The sequence below is a fragment of the Salmo salar genome, chromosome 01, assembly GCF_965601325.2.
Source record: "Salmo salar chromosome 01, fSalSal1, whole genome shotgun sequence".
Taxonomy (NCBI): Eukaryota; Metazoa; Chordata; class Actinopteri; order Salmoniformes; family Salmonidae; genus Salmo; species Salmo salar.
The window spans coordinates 48,532,660-48,547,635 of record NC_138291.1 but is presented as its reverse complement, the minus strand read 5'-3'; the positions used below and the strand labels follow the sequence as shown (position 1 = coordinate 48,547,635).

At 40.4% G+C, this 14,976-nt stretch overlaps 1 pseudogene across 1 annotated transcript in view; it reads left to right on the top strand.

Annotated features, from left to right (window-relative positions):
- The window catches only part of LOC106602899 (BRISC and BRCA1-A complex member 2-like), a 187,575-nt pseudogene extending 172,853 nt beyond the window's left edge, over positions 1–14,722 (top strand). The window contains exons 7-11 of the transcript XR_014392250.1: positions 8,343–8,442; positions 11,738–11,812; positions 11,970–12,051; positions 12,161–12,314; positions 13,593–14,722. The product of XR_014392250.1 is annotated as a BRISC and BRCA1-A complex member 2-like (transcript). The remainder of the gene's footprint in view (positions 1–8,342; positions 8,443–11,737; positions 11,813–11,969; positions 12,052–12,160; positions 12,315–13,592) is intronic.
- Positions 14,723–14,976: the final 254 nt, after the last annotated feature.

Below are 14,976 nucleotides of genomic sequence, written 5' to 3'. Positions count from 1 at the left end.
CCTCGACTTCGGCGATGTCATTTACAATATAGCCTCCAATACCCTACTCAACAAGCTGGATGCAGTCTATCACAGTGCCATCCGTTTTGTCACCAAAGCCCCATATACTACCCACCACTGCGACCTGTACGCTCTCGTTGGCTGGCCTTCGCTTCATAATCGTCGCCAAACACATTGGCTCCAGGTCATCTACAAGACCCTGCTAGGTAAAGTCCCCCCTTATCTCCGCTCACTGGTTACCATAGCAGCACCCACCTGTAGCACGCGCTCCAGCAGGTATATCTCTCTGGTCACCCCTAAAGCCAACTCCTCCTTTGGTCGTCTCTCCTTCCAGTTCTCTGTTGCCAATGACTGGAACGAACTACAAAAATCTCTGAAACTGGAAACACTTATCTCCCTCACTAGCTTTAAGCACCAGCTATCAGAGCAGCTCCCAGATCACTGCACCTGTACATAGCCCATCTATAATTTAGCCCAAACTACTACCTCTTCCCCTACTGTATTTATTTATTTTATTTATTTTGCTCCTTTGCACCATATTATTTATATTTTAACTTTGAACTTTCTTCAAAATATAAATCTACCATTCCAGTGTTTTACTTGCTATACTTTATTTACTTTGCCACCATGGCTTTTTTTGCCTTTACCTCCCTTATCTCACATCATTTGCTCACATTGTATATAGTCTTATCTTTTTCTACTGCATCATTGATTGTATGTTATTTTACTCTATGTGTAACTCTGTGTTTTTGTATGTTGTCGAACTGCTTTGCTTTATCTTGGCCAGGTCGCAATTGTAAATGAGAACTTGTTCTCAACTTGCCTACCTGGTTAAATAAAGGTGAAATAAAAATGTTTTAAAAAGAAGAGGTGGTGGAGTGGCCATTCTTATTAAAAATAATTTCTCTCTTTACTGAAAAATGTAATATCTAAATATAAATATCCATAACTGTCATAGGAGTCACCCGTCCTCCCTCGTCTAACCTGTGCCAACACTAGTTTGTTGTCGTCTTTTATTATATCGGAAGTTATCCTGGGTGACCTACATTATGATTGGGAAATGCAGGCTTCAGACAATCTAAAATACATGTGTAATGATTTTAACCAACCCAGCTGGTGACTAAGCCTACATGGCCCAACCCTAAAGATCCTTCGCCCCCACCTACATGTACAGATAACCTTAACTAGTCTGTACCCCTGCACACTGACTCGGTACCGGTGCCCCCTTTATATTGCCTCGTTATTCTTAGTGTGTTACTTTTATTATTACTTTTTATTTTAGCCTACTTGGTAAATATTTTCTTCTTCTTGAACTGCACTGTTGATTAAGGGCTTGTAAGTAAGCATTTCACAGTAAAGTTTACACTTGTTGTATTCAGCACGTGGCAAAAAAGTTTGATTTGATTTGAAAGACAACTCTGATTGATCATATCTTAACGACTACACCAGGGAGATATGTTTCTACTGGTGTCTTCGCCCAAGACATGTGTGACCATTGACAATTTATTTGTGTTTGAAAATCTAAGCCTTGTGTCATCACAAAGAGGAACTAAAAACTTCAGTGAACAGGTTTTTTTACATTATCTTTATTTTAGTGACCTTGATTGTATTTCAGCTATCCCTGAACCTGACTTAGCTTTCAGCCTTTTTGAAGATGTCTTCAATACTATTGTGGATAATCATGCTCCTTTCAAAAAATGAAGGGTTAAAGGTAAATCGAATGCCTGGTACACTCCTGAATTATCAGAAGTCATTCATAAAAGAGATGATGCTTGGGTCAAGGCCAGGAACACAGGCTTAGTCCACGAATGGCAAGCTTTAAAGCAACTTAGGAAACATTATGTAAGACTAATCAGAAAGGCTAAATTTGATTATTATGTTATCTCTCTTTCGGATTGTAATGGGAACCCAGCTAAATTCTGGAAAATGTTCAAATCCCTGAAGGGTTCTACTTCCTCCTCTCTGCCACAACAAATTAATTCAGACACTAGTCTCATTACGGAAAAAAACACCATCACTTGTGCATTTAATCACCATTTTTATTTCAGCGGGCTATCTCTTTCAAATAACTTCTAAGGCTATTCACAATGATATTGGGCTGGATGCTGATAGGGGAAACTTGCTGAATGATCAGAGAAATTATAGTGAAAGCTTTTATTTTAGGCTATTTACAGAAAAAATAAGTCCTGGATGCTTTTCTAGCAATAGACAACAAGAAATCCACAGAGTCCGAGCAATTGGATCACAGTATTGGATTAAGTGTGCTGCGCCCATTATTGTTGGCTCTATAACCCACATTATTTATTTAACATTGTTATCAGGAAATATTCCAAAAGTATGGAAATCAGCTCTTGTGCTGCCATTCCATAAGGAGGTAGTGGTAATCTTAATAATTATCACCCTATTTCAAGGCTTCCTTGTCTAGCTAAGATTCTTGAATCCTTGGTAAATGTACAACTTTGCTCTTTTTTGTCTAATTAATGTATTTTGAATGTAAACCAATCAGGTTTTAGGCCTGGGCATACAGCAACCACTTTAGTTTTTAATGATCTTTTCAATGCTTTAAACACTAAGATTGAATGTGGTGCTTTGTTTGTGGATCTGTCAAAAGCTTTTGATACTGTTAATCATGCTATTTTATTGAATAAGTTGTCCTCAATACGCCTGAGTTCAGACAGGTCATCGTGATTGATGTGGTTAAGTCTGAATTTCATGATGTAAATAATGGTGTACCACAAGGGTTGATTTTGGGACCTATTCTCTTCACTATTTATATAAACACCATTGGTCAATCTGTTAAAAATGGTAAACTTAATCTATATGCGTATTATATTATTATGTATTCTATTGCCCCAACTGTTGATCTGGCCATGTCAAAACTACACTCAGAATGCAGGAATGTTTCAGAATAACTACATGTTCACTCATTAGATGGTTGGTTTTTATGAAGTTTGTTAAAATTAGGTGAAATCAAAAGTGATTTTTTATTCAACACATTTTAAATGATATCACTGCCAAAGTTTTGGCTTGGTGGCCCCAAAAATGATTTCCATGTATCAATACGTAGAGTAATTTAAGAAGCCGAATTAGGAATCACCCCCTTTTACCCTCAGAACAGCCTCAATTCATCAGGGCATGGACTCTACAAGGGTTAGAAAGCATTCCACAGGGATGCTGGCCCATGTTGACTCCAACAGTTGTGTTAAGTTGGCTTGATGCCGTTTAGGTGTTGGACCATTCTTGATACCCACAGGAAACTGTTGAGCATGAAAAACTCAGCAGCGTTGCAGTTCTTAACACTCAAACCGGTGTGCCTGGCACCTATTACCATACCCCGTTCAAAGGCACTTAAATATTTTGTCTTGCCCATTCACCTCTGAATGGAACACATACACAATCCATGTCTCAATTGTCTCAAGGCTTAAAAATCCTTCTTTAACATGTTTCATCTACACTGATTGAAGTGTATTTAACAAGTGACATCAATAAAGGATCATACCTGGATTTACCTGGTCAGTCTATGTCATGGAAAGAGCAGGTGTTGCTAATGTTTTGTATACTCAGTGTATATTGTAGCAGTGGCATCCTATTAGAAGACTTGGAAGCATGGCTTGTTGGGGGCGTGGCTTTTCATAGTGCTTTTTGGCCTCCCGTGAAATGGATTATCACACCAGTTAATGAGTTATGTTGTGTTTAATTTAAATTGTAATTAGATTTAATTGTGGAGACAAGCACCTTTTTGTGACAATATGATTTGGTCTACTTTTATATTTGCCATGCATTTTAATTAAAATATTTCTTACAGAATACATTTAAATGAATGTTGTAATATATTTTATTAAACATTTCCGAATACATTTTTAAATATATAGATAAATACATGTGGAAATATATTCTAAAATGTATTTCAGAATGTTTTTCAAATGCATTAATTACATTTTCCAATGCATTACATACACTATATATACAGTACAAGTCAAAAGTTTGGACACAACTACTCATTCCACGTTTTATCTTTATTTTTACTATTTTCTACATTGTAGAATAATACTGAAGACATCAACACTATGAAATAACACATATGGAATCAAGTAGTAACCAAAAAAGTGTTAAACAAATCAAAAGAAATGTTATATTTGAGATTCTTCAAAGTAGCCACCCTTTGCCTTGATGACAGCTTTGCACACGCTTGACATTGAAGGAGTTCTTGAAGGAGTTCCCACATATGCTGAGCACTTGTTGGCTGCTTTTTCTTCCCTCTGCGGTCTAACTCATCCCAAACCATCTCAATTGGTTTGAGGTTGGGTGATTGTGGAGACCAGGTCATCTGATGCAGCACTCCATCACTCTCCTTGGTCAAATAGCCCCTACACACCCTGGAGGTGTGTTTTGGTTCATTGTTCTGTTGGAAAAACATGGCATATCGCTACAGAATGCTGTGGTAGTCAAGGAAAGAAATTCCACATATGAACTTTTAACAAGGCACACTTTTTAATTGAAATGCATTCCAGGTGACTACCTTATGAAGCTGGTTGAGAGAATGCCAAAAGTGTGCAAAGCTGTTATCAAGGCAAAGGGTGGCTACTTTGAAGAATCTCAAATCTGAAATATATTTTGGTTTGTTCAAAAGTTTTTGGGTTACTACATGGTTCCATATGTGTTATTTCAATGTTTTGATGTCTTCACTATTATTCTACAATGTATAAAATAGCAAAAATAAAGAAAAAGTAGGTGTGTCCAACTTTTGACTCATACCGTATCTAAATCATGAGCAACACTAGAAAGTTGCTAAACCGCAATTGGTTGCTTTGCAAAACTGCATTAAAGGGAAGCGGTCACAGCCCACATTGTGTAAAATCCGCACAGTCGTCAGTTTATAAATGAGGCCTGCCAGTAAGAAGACTCCCAAAGAATTTTAGACATGATGAATCTACTGATGAACATCCATGGCTTACATTAACTGCCTCCCACAATGCGCTCAGGCAACTCCTCCTCATGCCTGGATATTGCAGTGTGACTTTTTCAAATGTTTTTTTCAGTTACAACCTCAGTCTGACCCATACGATGTCATCATCATTATCATTTCATCATCCTTTCCCACCACACCTTGTGGTTTTGGGCCATCAGTGTTGTGTTCAGTAAGGTGAAATGTTCAGAACGTTGCATATAAACATATAACTAATAAAGTTATGTAGAGACCTGAATATGGGCCTGGGTTCAAATAGTGTTTGTTTTCTTTCGGAAAAACATTTGGTTGCTCTTGATTGAGCTTGTCTGGAGCTATAGAAGAAACAGAATATCCCCAAAGGTGTAAACCCTGTTCGTCTGGCACTCCATGCAGGCTCAATCAAATATTTGAAAGAAAATACTATGTGAACCCAGGACTATTAGTCATATTCTTGTTAAAAGGTGAAACACAACACCACTACTGTAGAACACCAAATACTGCCTTATAATGACATTCAATCTAATTGACACAATGAAAAAACATGGTTTATGATTTCTATTGGGCCGTCGTGATCCCTTGTCAAACACGCATCCCGCCCCCGAGGCTCCGTGGCAGCATGTTTGACCTCTGATATATCCTACCCGTGATAGTTCAGCAGTAAAAAGAGCAGTCAGTCAGTTACGAGGATACTCAAGTCACGTCAATGCCGATCATAATCATTCACCTATGACTGTCCCGCAAAACTTGTCCCACAAAACTGCTTCAGCCAGGGACCTCCAACAAGCCCACTGGTTCATCCCTCTCTTTTGCCCACGGAGCAAAGGAGAAGAAAAACGAGGAATTATGACCGTTGGTCGGTTTGCCATCCCAGGGTCGAACGAACTGTCGGTTTTCCTGATTAAACAAACGTGCGCTAATCACCAACGCAGCGACGCTGCAAGACCAGAGCAGAGGACGTCAGTTGAAAAAACAAAGAGAAAAATACAGTGGTCCTCACAAGACAGGACGTGACTTCTCACAATGACCCCTCCGGCTCTAGAGAGTGTAGTTGCATGGTTTAAGCTATGACCCCTTCTGTACAATATCATACGAATTAGAGGACGTAGTATCATACGTCTTACCCGGACGTACAATAGCGTGCCAACTGGATAATGTAACATCATACATCTTGGAGGACGTGTAGTATTAAATGGGCTCACGAGTGGCGCAGTGGTCTAAGGCACTGCATCTCAGTGCAAGAGGCATCACTGCAGTCCCGGTTCAAATCCAGGCTGCGTCACATCCAGTCGTGATTGGGAGTCCCATAGGGCGGCGCACAATTGTCCCAGCGTTGGCCGGGGTAGGCCCTCATTGTAAATAATAATTTGTTCTTAACTGACTTGCCTAGTTAAATAAAGGTTAAATATGTCCTTCTCTGAGACCAGGTTGCTTGTTGCACTGTAACAACAAAGGAGAATTACAGGGAGAATTTACGTAGGTGGTTAGAAGTTTAGGGTTAATGCTAGTTGTCCGCGACTCGAACACACAACTTTTGGATTGGTAGGCGGTCGCAGTATACGCCCACCCATCCTCCCCGACCTACCTCCCTACTCTAATTTCTGTCTATAGCAACTACTAGACCATTAGCACATACACCATATATACAAAAGTAGCCTATTTCAGCCACACCCGTTGCTGACATTTTCAAGTTTTAATGTCACATGCACAAGCACAGTGAAATGCCTTTCTTGCAAACTCAAAACCCAACAATGCAATAATCAATAATAATGTACTACTAGAAAAAAGTACACAAGAAATAAAAATAAGAAATATAAAATATGAAATACACAAAGTACAGTGCATTCGGAAAGTATTCAGACCTCGTGACTTTTTCCACATTTTGTTACGTTACAGCCTTATTTTAAAATGTATTAAATACAAATGTTTCCTCATCATTCTACACACAATACCCCATAATGACAAAGCGAAAAACAGCTTTTTAGATTTTTTTGCAGATGTATAAAAAAAAAAAACGTATTTACATAAGTACCTTATTTTGCTATAAGACTCGAAATTGAGCTCGGGTGTGTCCTGTTACCATTGATCATCCTTCAGATGTTTCTACGACTTGATTGGAGTCCACCTGTGGTAAATTCAATTGATTGGACATGATTTGTAAAGGTACACACCTGTAAAGGCACACGTCTATATAAGGTCCCACAGTTGACAGTGCATGTCAGAGCAAAACCCAAGCCACTCACTACCGAGTTCCAAATTGCCTCTGAAAGCAACGTCAGCACAAGAACTGTTCATCAGTAGCTTCATTAAATGGGTTTCCATGGCCGAACAGCCGCACACAACCCCAAGATCACCATGCGCAATGCCAAGCATTGGGTGGACTGGTGTAAAGCTCGCCACCATTGGAGTACCTGCCCAAATGCATAGTAGCAAATGTCAAGTTTGATGGAGGAGAAATAATGGTCTTGGGCTGTTTTTCATGGTTTGCTCTAGGCCCCTTAGTTCCATTGAAGGGAAATCTTAACACTACAGCATACAATGACATTCTAGATGATTCTGTGCTTTCAACTTTGTGGCAACAGTTTGGGGAAGGCCCTTTCCTGTTTCAGCATGACAATGCACCCTTGCACAAAGCGAGATCCATACAGAAATGGTTTGTCGAGATCGGTGTGGAAGAACTTGACTGGCCTGTACAGAGCCCTGACCTCAACCCCATCGAACACCTTTGGGATGAATTGGAACGCAGACTGCAAGCCAGGCCAAATCGCCCAACGTCAGTGTTCGATCCCACTAATGCTCATATGGCTGAATGGAATTAAGTCCCCGCCGCAATGTTCCAACATCTAGTGGAAAGCCTTCCCAGATGAGTGAAGACTGTTATTGCAGAAAAGGGGGGACCAATTACATATTAATACCCATGATTTTGAAAGAGGTGTTCGATGAGCAGGTGTCCACATCCTTTTGGTCATGGAGTGTATAATATGTCTTGGAGGTGCTCAGAAATACTTATATTATGTTTCCTATGGCTCTGAGGCCAGGCTGAATGGGCACATGACTATCTTCTTTTTGGCTGATTTGCGTCAAGCATGGTGCCAGAAACCTTCCCCTTCTCTTTGAGGGGTTGTGTGTGTTTTTCAGCTGTTCAAATTAGGCTTTGGAGGGGTTTGTATACTGTGAGAAGGATACATATGGAGAAATACACCTACGCAGTGTCTTAATCTACACAGGAAGCCTGTCTGACCCTAGCGCGGCTGTAAGCAGTGTCTTAATCTACACAGGAAGCCTGTCCGACCCTAGCATGGCCGTAAGCAATCTGCTGGCTAGGGTCTTAGTAGTGATATGAATTGAATTGCTGTGTACCGTAGTTTAACTCTTTCTTTTTCTTTCTGTCCATCAGCGCCCTGGGAGGTTCCTCTGCACTACACATCCCAGCATTCCCTAGTGGAGTTTGCCTCATCGACTATGTACCTCAAGTCTGCCAGCTCCTCACCAACAAGGTATGATAGAATCTTTGGTGACTGTATTCATGTCCACTGATAATGTAAATAAATATTTGTGTCCAATCAACTCGAGTAGAGGTGGTGCTTAAATTAAGCCAATGCTAAGTGGAGGTGAAAGGCGTGACATTATATATTTAATAACAAATATATTTAGACTTTATTTAGATAAAGCAAAAAAAATGTATCTGGGTAGTGTTATTGATGAGATAAAACCATTTACCATCAATGTACTATGACTATGACTATCGATTATGTACCTCAAGTCTGCCAGCTCCTCACCAACAAGGTATGACAGAATCTTTGGTGACTGTATTCATGTCCACTGATAATGGAAATAAAATATTTGTGTCCAATCAACTCGAGTAGAGGTGGTGCTTAAATTAAGCCAATGCTAAGTGGAGGTGAAAGGCGTGACATTATATATTTAATAACAAATATATTTAGACTTTATTTAGATAAAGCAAAAAACTTTTATCTGGGTAGTGTTATTGATGAGATAAAACCATTTACCACCAAGACCCAAATACCATTTTTCGTTGTGTTGTAGCCTCAAGCCTCGGTAGGATAATTTTCATGTCCCTAAAAAAGTTCATCAATAAGGGAGATTTTTTTGAGCTGGGGACTGGGAGCGCAGCCTCGGGAGGCGGAAGCACAGATATTGTAGGCTACACTCTTGTAAAAAAAGGTGCTATCTAGAACGTGGGTTTGTATGCCCATGTGGGTAGATGGGAGACACAGGAATTGCAGTGCGTCAAACATCTTAAATAAAACCTATTTTCTATTTTAGTGTTTGGCAACACAAATGCTTGTTGACATGCGCGAGCAGTGTGGATAAAATGATTGACTAACATGCATGCGTTAATTTATTTTGCAATGCTCATGCATGCAACGTGGCCTGTTTGGTTTTCCTGTAAGCCAGTGGGAAGAAAAGAGCAGCACAACATGGTGAAGAGAGAGAGAGAAGGGAATAGGTCGATGTTACTCAATCAAATAGAAGCAGAAAGTACGTGTGTAAGCATCCAACTGCTTTTCTCCACAAAACAGGATGTCAATTATTCATTGAGTTTTTTGATGAATAGAAAATAAATAACATCTGCATATCGATAGACTTGGAGCATTATGCTCCCATGTGAATTGATTAGACAATGTTTAGACCACCAGGTCTTCATCAGGCTCCCATTGGACCGGATTATGTTAAATTGTATTGTGAAAGAAGAAAGTACTATCTTTTACCTGGCCAGACACAGACTAAATTGAACCAAAATCCAAACAGCACATGAGAATTTGTTGGATGAAATTCCATTCAGGGACAAGCATTCACAATGAAGCACACTAAAGGTGTGGGAGACATGAATCAGTGAATCAGTCAGACCTCAAAATGTAATAGCATGTTATTTTGGTCATTTTAGTCACCCATTCTTCCGTTGAACTCAGTATTTAGAGCACAACTGACATCTGTGTCACCTTTGCTGATGCGATGCTGAATATGTAATTCTTTTTTCATTCTTTTGGTTTATGAAACGTACTGTTTTTCAAAGACTCCAGTCACCCGTCATAGACTGTTCTCTCTGCTACCGCACCACGAGTGGTACCAGAGCGCCAAGTCTAGGACCAAAAGGCCCCTTAACAGCTTCTACTCCCAAGACATAAGACTGCTGAACAATTAATCAATGGCCACCGGACTACTTACATTGAACCTCCCCCTTTGTTTTTACACTGCTGCTACTCTCTGTTTATTATTTATGCATAGTCACTTTACCCCTACCTAAATGTACAAATGACCTTGACTAACCTGTACCCCCACACATTGACTCGGTGCCGGAACCCCCTGTATATAGTCTTGTTATTGTTATGTAATTTTCTTGTTTCTTTTTTCACTTCACTTTAGTTTATTTAGTCATTCTTAACTCTATTTATTGAACTGCATTGTTGGTTAAGGGCTTGTAAGTAAGCATTTCACGGTAAGGCGCAAGTGACAAATACAATTTGATTTGAGATGTGTGAGAGACACATTATTTTGACACATTATGAAAAGCAAAACTTCAGGGTGTGTGTATGTGTGTGAGAGAGAGAGAGAGAGAAATGAGGTGAATGAGGATTGTTACACATTACTACAGGAAACACTTCCGGACACATTGCATAATACCCTCCAGGGGCAGGTACACATGCCAGAAGCGGAGGCGGCATGTCCTGGGTGCGGGCACATTGAATACCTGCTGCATGATCTCACCTTTTTGTCGTCAGTTAGACTACCACATAGCCAATAGGAATGCTTGATTCCCCGTTGTCATGCCAGGGAGGGCGGGTGTGTTTAAGTTCAGTGATCCACAATTCCAAACACACACCCTGCTGTGACTAAATAAACACACTCTTTACAGACAGTGTGGCCTTGCTGCCTTTCAGAGAGCTGTGACTACCCCCCACTTGGTCCTACGTAAACAAAGACGAATAGACTTGAATAGGGGTGTCTGAATCACTGTGTGTAGTGTGTTTCCCAGCAGGAGGTGTGCGTGTGTGCGTGTGCGTGTGTGCGCGTGTGCGCGTGTGCGTGTGTGTGCGCGTGTGCGTGTGTGTGTGGCAGACTGAGAAAAATGCATGGTTAAGATTGGAATTGGAGGAAAACAAGCTAATGTCTTGTCTATGGTACAGGGCAACTTCCCCTTCTGTGCATGCTTATATACTTTACTAATGACAACTGATTTTTGACGCAGAATACCCATTGGTTGACTGGACTATGCTATTTTTGCGATTGAGAATTGGGGATTTCGGTCTGGGGCTGTAAGGTGGTTAGAGTGCAGTCACCGCAGTCTCTCTCACCTGCCCAGGACGGTCAATAGTCGACCAAACCTGGAGCGCGCCTGCTAGGCACACACACCAGCAACTGCAACTCAGAGCTATCAACACACTACAACAGTCTGGTTTGTGTGTGGTGGGTGGATGCGTGCGATTCATGCTTATTAGCGTCATTAAGGGGTCGTCAGGTTGGTGTCTGACCCCAAGTGTACACGCATTCTCTGATACGCTTTGAGTTTGACATCTCAGCGTTTCGATAAGCAAAAATCCATGTGTACCAACCAGGGTTAACTGGGGTGAATTTGAACTCAAGTCACTCAATTGATTAAGTGATTTAAATAGCTTTTTATTTTCACTTTATTTGGTTGGCTTTTCAGGATGCCAAACCAAAAAGTAACATTTTAATATTGTACAGTTCTGCTTCAGCTGGTATTTGCTGGTATCTGAGAATAACGTAGGTATTTCTCTCCCTCTCTCTTTCTCCCTCCCCTGTTCTCAGGTGCAGTATATCATTCAAGGCTACCGCAAGAGGAGAGAGTACATTGCTGCCTTTCTCAGTCACTTTGGAATGTGAGTCTGGTGTGCGTGCGCATGTAAGCGAGAATAGGGAGAAGGGCAAGGAAACATTTTTGGGAGCAAGCATATCTGTAACATTGTATTTGATTTTTATGGTGGGCACATTACAGTGTCTATGTAAGAAAGGTTTGCCAATGTGTGTGTGCTTTATGCAGGGGATGGTGGAGTATGATGCAGAGGGATTCACCAAGCTCACTCTTCTCCTCATGTGGGAAGACTTCTGTTTCCTTGTCCATGGTGAGTTACACACACACACACACACCTCTTTCTTTCAGTCTCACTATGTCTTCCTCCCCAAACTCTTTTTCTCCCTCTCTCTATCTTTCTCTCACCCCTCCTCCTCCAGTGGACCTTCCTCTGTACTTCCCACGGGACCAGCCCACCCTGACATTCCAGTCTGTGTACCACTTCACCAACAGTGGGCAGCTTTACTGGCAAGTGCAGAAGTCCTACCCTTACAGCCCGCGATGGGACGGCAACGAGATGGCCAAAAGAGCCAAGTAAGGCAAGACACTACTGGGTGAAGTTGCCCCTAGATGCTGATCTTGAATCAGTTTTGCCTTTTCCTCACTAATGGTTAGGATTGGGGGAGGGGAAGCTGATCTTAGATCTGTACCTTGGGGATACATCACCCGTAGCATACTGGACAACAATGACTATTTGAGCTACTATACCGTACAGTAATTACCCATAATACATGATGATAATGATTCAAATCTAAGTCATTTGTTTAAGTCATGTAATCCAATCGACTAGCACAAAACTAGAACCTGCTGCCATCTTTGGACCAGGTCTCCCTCGTAAAATAGATTTTATCTCAATTAAACTTATCTGGATTTATAATGGTAACATGAAAAGCAAAATAATCCCTGTCATACTAATAATCACTAACAGTACAGACATCAAATCACATTAATTGAAAACACATATCACTACTCACACTGGTGAAGATTTATATGGATTTTTTTGTAATAAGAATTATAGATGTATGGATCTCCCAAATTGTATTTACTTGACCTATTTTCTATTTAACAAGAACCCGTTGACCCTATTCGTGAATTAATGGCTTTATCTCTAGCTTTATCGTGTTTACTTAGCACAGCAAAGGAGTGCTTAACTGTAATAGTTGAGTTTTTGTCCTAAAGTTGATAGTTACATGGAACAGATGGAATTTTCTTTGTTTACATCGCTAGTCTCCAAGGAAAGTCAGTGTCTTATCTCTGTTTTGCTGACAAGTAGTTTTCAGTCTTAGTTTGGCACTGTGGAGGGCCCAAAATATGCAAACATTCCAAATGCCAGGGATTCCAACCTATCAGCTACTGGTTTATAACTGAGAAGAGTTTATATTCTCGGCTACCTGACCTGGAGTGAAACTCGCCCTTGAAAACACACACGCACACACTGTTTGGTGATGTTGACAGCTCTAAGTTATTGTACCTTGTCATTCCATTGCATTTTTTGTCTTGGTTTTTCTTTTAGTTTTACTTGCTTGCTTGCTCTTCACAATTTGTCATTTTCTATTAGGAAGATTGAACATTGAGATAATCAGGAGTAGCCGTCGGTCTCTCTGTCTTGATTTCACAGTGGTAAATTGTTGAGATGTTTTGTGTTTAGATTATACTCTCAGCATGTCAGGAGAGAACATTCTACTGCTGAAAGAACAAACTGGTGCTGTGCTTTTATGGTCAGATAAGAACTGTAGTACTCCCAGTAAATCTGTGTCTCTCTAAATTACTTTTAATTGGTATCTTTCTTTCTTTCTCTCTCTCACTCCACAGAGCATATTTCAAGAGCTTCATTCCTCAATTTCAGGAAGGTGACTTTGCCACTGTGAAACTCTAGGAGTGTAGTGTGTGTGAATGCGCTGCACATAAGTGACAATGTACGCTGTACAGGGACTCTCTGTAACTCCATGTTGAGACATGTGTTTTATGCTTTTCCCTGAATTGTCTGTGTTTCCATTTTATTTCGTTGTTTTTTCAGCTTTCTTAAAAATTACAGAGAGGAAATGCTGTTGCTAAAATGGTTAGGGTCAGTAGTTCAGAACCACTTGGTCTGTCAATAGACTGATGTTGGGCTTGCCCAGCCAAGGTGCTACAACCTCAAACAAGGCATCACTTCTGATCTTCTGATTGGTTGTGAGAAAACTGGAAAAGGGCCCTGAACTCTTTAACTAGAGCTTGATGTGATACGGTCATCTTCTGGAAAAACCTTCAGTGGTTCATCTTGATTCATATAATACATTCTTACTAGAGTGGTACCATTACTTTATCATTCTACAGTTGTCTTAATCTTTGCCTTGAAAGTATTCCTCAGTACAATGAACATTGGAGAGAATACTGTATGTTCCATTTTTCATTTGTAAAGACCTGTGATCATATTTTATTCACTTACTCCATGAACGTATGTTACTAAATGTTTTCTGTTATATTTTCATTTCACCACCATCTCAATCACTCCTATTCCCAACAAACCCTGAAATCCTGTACTGTCTGTAAATACATTCTTTATTGTTTCATTATTATTGCTTGTCACTAAGCCACTGATGCACTGTGATTAAATTATGGCCTGTGCTAAATGTAGCTGTGTTTGAAAGAAAGGGAGAGAGAAACAGGGAATGAGGGATGGATGGTGTGTGAGAGAGAGTGAGACTAACAGGGAGAGTAGGGAGGGAGGGATGGTCTGTGTGAGGGAGGAAGGGTGAAAGAGAGAGTGGGAGTGTGTGTGCATGCTTGTTTTCATCATTAAATCTTAGGGGGTCATTGTTAGGGGTCTTTCCTGGCCCGGGGGCCAGCCCTTTGCTATATTTATTGTTGGTAATGCAGCAACTGTCAAGTCTAATTGGGAACTATACGGTGAATGTATCTGAGGCATTTAATAGCATTAAGTCTATTAATAAAAAAATATTAAAAGCATTATTTTAATTTTTGTCTTTTTTTGCGGCGTTCCATGTTTCGCGCGGTAACCTTTGCCGACCTGCTTTCAAATCGTCTCTCTCATCAGCCCGGGGACAAACTGCTATCTTTATTTTGAGAAGTGGAAGGAGGGTGTGCAGAGGAAGGACAGAGGATATGGGGTAACAGCCTCTCTAACGAAGGCTTCTCGATTGCAGTCTTTATTTAAGTTTTTTTATTCACTTCACGTTCAAAATTAATTTTGTTT